Raw genomic sequence first — 9,585 nt, forward strand, 5'->3', positions numbered from 1 at the left:
CCCCTAATACAGAAGAGGGGAGAGGAGGGAATCTCTCTCAGTCACCAACTTTGGGGACCTCAGAGTCTGTCAGGGAGTGGGCAGAATACCTTGCCCCTCCCCAACAACAGGGTAAAAACTATCTAGTCAAATCCCGCAGAAGTTCCAACAAGGGAAGGATATGTCTGATTCCAGGCAGGAATGAAGACTTCCTGAGGGAGTTAGCATTGAGCAGTGCCTTGAAGAACATGTAAGATTAGATAGATAGATAGATGATAGATACACACACACATGTGTATATACATATATACACACACATATATATGGATTATATATATGTATGTATATATGTGTGTGTATGTTTATTTATATCTTTCTTCTCACGTGAGTGAGACAGGGTCTTCAAGCCATGACCCAACCCTGGGTCATGATGCATTCATGCCAGGCATGTTCAGGATAGTCTCCAGATGCAAATCCAGAACTATATGGGTCAGCCTCAGGGTGCTGCATTACTGCTGCACTGGTGTTCAGCCCTGGGTGCGTAAGAGTTAAACAGGTGGACACTGTAGGTGGAACATTCCAGGAAGGAGTGACAATGAGCAGAAGCACAGAGGTAGGAAAGCCAGGGTATATTTCTGGGTCAGCAGGGATCACATCTGGTTAGCACAGGCAGGCAGACCCAGATCTACCAGAGCCATCAAGGCAGGGTGAGGGAAAATGGATACCATTATTCGCTAGCTCAAAATTCTCAAAGATGACTGAACATGGGAGTGATATCAGGACCACTGTTTATTGAGCACCGATTATGTGTCGAGCAAGCTGAATGAAGAATCTCATTGAATGCTCCGCCATAACCCAAGAGGTGAGGAGCATTATTATCTCCATTAAAAAGCCAAGGAAAACTGAGGTGATTTAAACTCAGGTATGTCTGACACCTAAGTCAGTTGCTCGTGTGTGTATGTGTGTGGGTGTGTGTGTGTTTCCAAAATATGCTTTATCGGTATAAAATCCAAAGTAAGGTGATGTAATTCTCTGGCCTACTCATTAGCTGTGTCAAACTAGGTGAAGAAGATTTCCCTCTCAGTTCCTTTGAGGGAAAAAAAGGAAATGTTTTACTAATAAAGTAAAATCCTGATAAATCCTGGCAATTTATCTGGACTCTACCAGAACAAAAATAGTTCTTTAATTTTTATCATTAAGTAAAAACTCAGTAATAACTGTTACAGTGCCTGAAAAAAATCAGTAAAATTGAAAAGCAGAGAAAGATTTCTCAGACAGCCAGCTCTGTATTCCTCTCCTTCCTTGAGAAAACCAGTCTCTGTGACTCTGTTAACAGTGCAGAGGCAGTGGGGAATGCCTTTGGTCTCTGTCCTACAGTCCTGAGTCCCAGCATCCACGTAACTGGGTGCAGTGCAGCCGGGACGGTTTGCCTGTGCCTTGGGCAGCTCTCCACTCCTGGGCTGTGTCCTGTCCAGAGCTGTCCTCCTCCCAGCACATCACAGACTACACCATGTGATCTTAGAGCATCAAACTATAAAACAGAAGTGCCTTATTTCTGTTTGAAATACACGTACCCCATGTCTCCATTTTCTGGAGAAAGGCAGAATCCAAGAGTTGTATTAAGATACAGCCACTTGAAAGATGGCTTTATTTGGAGACCCCAGATGAATGAATGTCATTATCATAGAGTTGTGAAACAGATCATCATCCTTGATCTCGTTATACTTCCGCAGTATAAAGTTACCGGTGACTGTTGGATCACACCCAATTTCTCCATTTCCAAAAAAAGTCAAATAAGGGAACACTAGGAAAAACTTCCTGAAGGCATCCTCCTCCACATTGCCCCGGGAAGCCCCTGCCCACGCACCGAACGTGAAGCCCACGGTGTTCTGCTCTGAGCTGTTGGCTGCTCTGAGGCTTTGCAGGGCAACCTCCGCCACCTTCTCGTCATTGAAGTCCTTTTTGGAGAGCACTGTGGCCCTCTGGATTGGGGTCCACTGAGCGAGAGTCTGACCACACTCGTAGGGTCAATATCCAGAGGCTTCTTCTGAAGTCAGGGACGACAGGTTATCCACCTGGCCCCCAGCCAAGATGATGTCCACGTCGCCGAAAGTGCTGGCCACTTGCTGCAGGTAGTCACTGGGTCCCACCTTACAGCAACTGTAGCCAAAGACCAGGACTACAGGGAGGTCAGGGTTCTGGAAGAGACCTGCTTCAATGAGCTGATGCCTTTCTAGTGTTGAACTCTTTGGATCTTCAATAAAACGAAAGGGTTGTATTTGTATTCCTTCAATTTGAGGAAATAATAGAGCAAAACCAGATTCTCCCATTTCAATTTCTTGAGGTTGATTGCTACCCTGTCCCATAGGGGTCACTACAATTCCTGAGGTCATGACCCCAAGGACTTGGCACTGTTTCGGGAATAGCTTCTCAGGGGCAAATGCCGTTTCCATGCTGGTTCTCTTCCTTGCTCTCTTGTGGCTGTGACATTCTTCCAGGCTCATGAAAGTTTCTGAGTCAGCCATGTAGCGCACTGCCCATGACAGGATGCGAACATTCTCTAGCGCCTCTCCCACCAAACCCTGGTAAAGGGGTGATCCTTGGATCCTACCCATCTATGCTCACATCAGCTCAGTTTGAACTCCTGACTCTAAGGGAACACCCTCTGTTACAGTCAGAAAGCCGAGAGAAAACACAGGGAACCAAAATATTGGTGTAGTTACTGGGGTCAACATGGTCACCTTAAGAGACCTGAGGTGGAGCCAGCCAGTGGTGTGGTGGTTAAGGTGGCTAGATCCCACATGGCTGACTGTGGAGTTCAAGTCCTGGACCTGGTGCCTTAAAAAATACACTTGGTGTGTGTGCATGCCCAAAATCCTGAGAGGAGAATAGAGAAGAAGAGATTGCTGCATGGCCATCACCTTTGGGGGTGCTTTCTCACTTTCCTTCTCTTTCTATCTCTCTCCAGCAAGTGCATGCACCCTGTAGCAAAATTAAACAAATAAATACAATAATAATAATAAAAGAAACCTGACATCTAGATAGTCCTTCCTAACTTCTTTCTCTAATATCCCAATATCCCGCCAATGACCAAAGAGAAGAGCAGAATCTCTTGGAGACCCTTAGATCCCACATGAAGGTGTCTGGCTAGGGAGGGTACAGGAGGGGAGAGGAAACAGGACCAGAAGAGAGCTGTCTGTGGGCACTCGGGTGCAGCCTGGTGGAGAGCCATGTTTCCCGGATTGCTGTCCTTTGAGACCTACATCATGTTGGCTGGTCTATTATTATCCTAGAATTTGTTTGAAAAGGAAATCGTGTATCACTGCTGTAAAGGAGACTGAAGCATTTGCCATAAACAGGAAGTAACCATGGAGATAAATGCAGAAAAAATAAAGCAGTTATTAAATTTCATTCCTGTCCTTTCCTTGACTCCTCCACCCTCTCACTTTTAAGAGGGGAGTTGGGCCAGGATAGAAGAGGCACTAAAGAACCTTAGCACCCAGCCGAGTCTTTCTGAGGCAATCAGGAAGATTGATAGAGAAGTGCTAAGAGAGTAACCTTGTTATTATGTGATTCAAGGTTATTTATAAACATCTCTCTGGCCCAGAAAGTGGTATGGAGGTTAAGGCACTGGATGCCACATAGCTGACTTCATGATTTGAGTCCTGGACCCCATGACTTGAAAATTAATGCCAGCACATATGTGTACATGCGCCAAATCCTGAGAAGAGATTGGAAGAGGATTGCAGCATGGTCATCCCCTAAGGAGGGCGATTCTCTCTCTCTCTCTCGTGAGCACATGTTTCCCAGCAAAACTGAAAAAAATCAAATCTCAGGGCCAGCAGGTGGCATGGTGGCTAAGGTGGCAAAATCCCACATGACTAACTGGGCAGTTCAAGTCCCAGACCTGGCAGCTTGAAAAACACACCAGGCATGTGTACGTGGGTGCCTAAAATCCTGAGAGGAGAATAGAGGAGAAGGCACAGGTGTGACCATCCCCCTGGGGGGTGATTCCTCTCTCTCTCTCTCGTGAGTACACACATACATGGGGGAAAAATTTCACTTTGGGAAGCTGGACTAGTGGAGCCAGACTTGGAATCATTATGACCTTGCCGTGTGACTTTAAATCCATGTTCTCTGATTTTCTTCATCTGTTCAAACAAAGCAGATGGTATCCATGACGTGAGTTTGCAGAAGCAGTCTCAGAATCACTGCTTAAACTCTGCGGTGAGTGGGCCACGAATATGGAGGGGAAGGGCACTTTACCTACTCAAAACCCAGGATGCACCAATAACCTGATGACATTTTGGAAGCCAGTATCACAAAAGACTAGAATTTATGCCCCCAGACCTAGTTATTGCGATTTACAAGGACTGTTTTAGGTTTAGAAACTCAGCACCTTTCCAGGGAGATCCGAGGTTAGGGGTCGAAGCCCTCCTGTGTGGAAAACCACATACAGTATCGTGGGCCATTGAGGGCCACATGGGGCATTAGACAAGGGCTTCAGGCCTGCCTTATGGGTAGAGAGAGGAGGCAGGATGACTTTCTTTGTTGCAGACCTGAAGATGCTGGAATTCCACAAAGATGCTCAGGGTATCAGAACATTATCATCTACATAAACAGGAGTCTGGCACATAGTGTGCTTAATAACTGGCATTCATAGTGAACTAAGTATATCACAGCAGGCTGAATAGCACTGTACTTAGGTTCAAGTCCTGAGTCAGCTTTCAGGACAAGTAAGTTAATCTCTCTGAGCCTCAATTTCCTCACCTGCAAAATGGGGTTAATGAAGCTCAGCATAAGGGTAAATAGAAAGAGTAGGTGAGGTAACATGTGATGCTCTATGTAGTGCTCTGTGGTAACTGGTGTATACTCCCAATAAGTGAAAGGCATTGTCCATAGTAGCCACTAGCAGTTATCTGGTCAACGATGTGAATACTGGGGGACACACTAGGGAGAGGCTTCCTGGAGTTCAGAAAGCTACTGCCTAGACAGGCTGGAACTAGAAACTAGGGGGAATCCTAGACCAGAGCCATTCTAAGGCTTCAGCTGCCTTGTGGACAAAATTGCTAATTCAAAAGTCATCCTTCTGATAAATCCAGATCTCTTCAAGAAATAACTTAAGGGACCAGCAGTTGGCACAATGGCTATGTCACTGGACTCCCAAGTAGTCGACCACAGTTTTGAGTCCCGGACCCAGTGGCTTAAACTCATGCTGTGTGCATGTGCATGCATGACCAAGATCTGGAGAGGAAAATGGAGGAGAAGGGATTGCGGCGTAGACATCTCCTCTGGCGAGTGATTTCTCACTTTCTGTCTCTCTCTGTCTTTCTGATGAGTGCATGTACTCTGTAGCAAAAAAACTCTCAAAAAAGAATAAATAATTTTATATGCACATAAGCATATTTGTACTGTTTTTATACACTATTGCTTACACAGACTCCTAAAATCCTGGCCAATGATTCAGTGCCTGGAAAACTCTTTGAGAGCAATGTGACAGTGTTAATGCTGTATTAGGCCAATTTCAGCCAGGGCGTGGGACTTGCTGGGCTCCTGGTTTTTTTCCGAGATCATCTGGGGATTTTCCATCCCTTAGTTGGTATGATACTGCATGATCTCTGCCCCTTGGCCTACCTGGGCCTGCTCATTGGCCCCAACCTAATTGAAAAGATAAAAATCTCTGTATACTCCCTTCTTCCAGGAAGCACTGGGATTGGGTTATGGGCCTGGAGGGAGGACTGATGTCTGTGACTTAGCTGGGTCATGCTGACACCTGTAGTCCTGTAGCCATTGGAGGCCAGCACATTTCAGAAAGCACAGAGCTACTGTGACAATGAAGCTGTATGCCAAGTAGGAGATTTAGGGATTTGGGACTCCATGCAGAGTCCTCCCCACCTGACCTCTTCCCTTGTGAATGGTATGAACCAAAATGGTTAGGGCTTACTCTAAGGGCTTTCTAAGTGAAATGACTATCATTCTAACTTTACTCTTGAGTGACTCAAGGCACAGAAATTTTAAGTAAATTGCTACATTACTGCTAAGAGGCATGGACGCACTGTAAAACCAGCAAGCACAACTTTGGAATCATTTATTCGTTCACTCATTCAATAAGTGCGTCCTGGCTGTCTCCTGTGTACCAGACACTTTGGATATATCAATGAACAGAAACAATGACCCTTGCTCTTGCCTTCTTCAATTCTAGCACCAAGGAGCTCACTCATGGTCTGGTGAGTGAGGGAGGTGGATCCCACATAACTAAGAGTGTGGTTCAAGTATTGGCCATGGTGGCTTGAGAAAAATGCCGTGTGTGTGTGTGTGTGTGTGTGCCCCAAATCTTGGCAGGATGAAGAAATTGAAAAATGGATAGTCGCAGCGTGACCATTCCTCACTGGGGAGTGCCCTCTCCCCCTCTCTGTCACTCTTTCTGTTTCTGATAAGCACATGCACCCTCCAGCAAATTAAAAAATTTTTTTCTAGTAAAAGGAGACAGACAACATGCAAACATTACAAATAAGTAAAGAATTTATTAGAAAGTATTACATGCTATGGAAACAAACAGAAGGAAGAGGGACCAGGCCACCAGAAGAATAGGGACAGAGTATTTCAGAAGAATACTGTAGTTTTCAGAAACTTAGTATCCTGGCCACCCTTGAGGGATCAGGGAAGTAGCCATTTCAGCTCTGCAGTCTCCATCCCAAGGAAATCTGAGCAGCCTCAGGAGAATGGAGGGGAGACAGCTTCAACTGAGTGATTCTCAGGGACCAAATCCTAGATATGGATGCCCTAAAGTCTAGGGAATGTTCAGGGCCTAGACCAGAGAGGGATGAAGCCAGAGTGAACTTAGTAAAAATTCCCTTAGATACAAAAAAAAAAAAAAAAAAAAAAGTGCGAGAGTTGGTGAACTGGAATCTGAAATTCCCACCAATGTTGAGAACAAGCTCAGGCTCGGGTCTTAGCTATCTCCTCTGACTCATCTTTCTTCTCCTGTTCATTGTTGTCTCTTTCTTCCACTTAATCTCATGAACCAATCTAGCCTGCAAACAAAGGCCTGAAGAAACCAACTAGCTCAGTCCCAGTTGAGGCCATGCAGGGGAGGGCACTGGACAGGTAACATTTTAGGGGAAGAGGGATTTTCAACCAACATTTGAAAGCATTGTCCAGCTCAGATTTAGAACAGAGGCTCAGGTTTGCATGGAGACAGTTGGTTGTGCACAGCTTCTCCCAGAAATCCCTGTGCTCCCATCTGCTATGGCGTATGTCACCCCAAAATTCATATGTTGAGATTTAGTTGTGATGGTACTAAGGGGAAACGAACTATCCTCATGGTGCTGAAAGATAGATAGGGCGAGGTCCCAACGATTGGGTTTATAAGGAGAAGGAATGAGAAGAGACTGATGAACGCATGAAAGTGATGGACACAGCCACTCTGCTCTGCTCTGGACCCCATGACTTGATGTCTTCGGACTCTGAAAGACCTCCTACCACGTATCGCCTAGACCCTAGACCTCTGTTTTCATTAATTACTCAGATTCAGGGCCAGAGCATGGCACAATGGTAAAGCATGATGCTCTGTGAAGCTGACCCACATAAGAAGGTTCCAGGTTCACATCCAGAGACCTCCCTGAACATGCCAGGCGCGTGTGTGCCCATGATCTGGGGCTGGCTGAGGCTAGAGGGGGATCAAGCCATCAAGACCTTGTTGGGAATGCTGCCTCGTTTTCTCTGTCTCTCTAGCTCATGGAAGAAAATTAAGTTTAAAAACATTTCTCATTTCAGGGCAAATTTTTTTCTGTGTTACTCCAGTGCAACTCGCTCTTTGTCTCACACTTACTCTGGCCCTGCTTTCATTGGGGAGCACCTTACCACTCAGCTCTACCCCAACCCTGGCTTGGCAAGCAAGACAGATTTCCGGAAAGTCTCAGAGGGACAGAGATAGTTACACCGCACAGAAACATGTCTACAACGCCCTCTGCAAAGCGTTTCTTCTTTCCCAGCTCTGCTCTCTTGGCTCCTCTCCCCCCAACTTTGTTGTCTCCAGGGCTCCCGGATGGTCCTGTCTTGTGAAGAGCAATTATTTCCTGCTTTCCTCTTCCCCAGGTCACTGTGCCGCTCACCCACAAGTAGCCTTCCTCGGCAGCAGCCCTCGGGAGGCGGAAGAGGATGTAATAGGAGTGCCTGTCCCTGTCTTAGGGTCATCCTTGAAAGGCGATGTTCGAACTTTAGCAATCCGTTGGGGAAATGGGGGAGCAACCACCCCAGAGCTGATCTGAGTCTGGACTTAGGGTAGAAGATACTAGTTCCCCAGGCACTCCCAAGGCAATTTAGACTTCTTTCCCTTTAGTTTTTCCTCTAAAAGTATTAAGTATGTATTCATCTTTTTTTTTTCAAGCTCTTTTTATTAAATAGAAAAATTTCCCCTGGGCCAGTAGGTGCTGTGGTGGTTAAGGTACTGGATCCCACCTGGCTAACTGCATGGGGTGAGCACTAGACCTGGCAGCTTACAAAATCATGCTAGTGGAGTGTGCATGCGTGCCCCAAATCAAGCGAGGTGACCGGAGGAGAAGGTATTGCAAAGGTATTGCAGCATGGCCATTGCGGGGGCAGGGGTGTTACTTTCTCTCTCTCTCTGACGAGCATATGGATTCTATAGAAAAACTAAAACAAACAAACAAACCAACAAAACATTTCTTCTGATTTTATATTCTTTCTTAGGTGTGTGATGGGTGGGCAGTGAAGTGGCACGCTTCTACTGACAATGCCTTAGGGCAACCCCTACCTCGGACTGTCACTGGTCCAGGCCCCTTGGCTTCCTACCCTGGTGGCCCAGCCCAGGGTGGGCAGCAGGTCAGCAGCAGGGCTTGGGCTGTGTTTGCAGCCATTCTCGATTACTCGCCTTGGTCGCCAGGCTGTGCCTCTGGTCAGATCACCCGCAGTACTGGATTCTCGTGGGAGCCCAAACCCTGTAGTTGTGATCGGTTCCTTGTACATTGCAACGTGGGGGATAATCTCTCCCTGGAGAGATTATCTTCCACCAGGCGGGTCCCTGGTGCAGGGAAGGTTGTGGACCACTGCTTTTGGGTACCTGAGTTCTGAGTTCTAGGCCAGGATCCTCCTCAAACTCATTCTGGGCCCTAGGTGGGTCTCCTCCTCTCAGGCCTCACTTTTCCTTATTTGTATAACGGGAAATACGAGTCAAGCACCGAGGCAGGATGGAAAACGACCCTTTCCTGTGCACACGCCGTGGGCGCAATTGTGAGTATGGGCCGAAAGTGAGGGTTATTTCTGTCGCCCAGCTCAGTGCCCTATTTGGGCAGAAAATGACGCTCCAGAGAAGTCTAGGATGAGGAGGATGAGGCGCAGGGAGGGCTGGGAAATATAAAAAGCCTCCTTCCCTCCACTTTCAGAAATGGTACGTGCGCGCTTCCACCTGCAGCGGCCTCAGGTGGAGGCGTCCCTGGCGGCCTCCACCGCAGAGAGTGGGCTACTGCGCGCACACGGCGAACCGTGGGCCGTGCGCACGACGGCAGGTGCACGCGCGGGCAGGAGGGCCCCGGGGCGTGCGCACGGGCGCGGGGGCGGGGACAGCTGCCGCAATGCGCTGGGGGC

At 47.2% G+C, this 9,585-nt stretch overlaps 1 pseudogene; it reads right to left on the reverse strand.

The window, feature by feature from the left end:
* Positions 1-1,598: 1,598 nt before the first annotated feature.
* On the reverse strand, positions 1,599-2,594 carry LOC102484723 (F-box only protein 22 pseudogene; annotated as a pseudogene).
* Between the last annotated feature and the right edge of the window lie 6,991 nt (positions 2,595-9,585).

This window comes from Tupaia chinensis, unplaced genomic scaffold (genome assembly GCF_000334495.1).
Source record: "Tupaia chinensis unplaced genomic scaffold, TupChi_1.0 Scaffold000235_1, whole genome shotgun sequence".
NCBI classification, from domain to species: domain Eukaryota; kingdom Metazoa; phylum Chordata; class Mammalia; order Scandentia; family Tupaiidae; genus Tupaia; species Tupaia belangeri.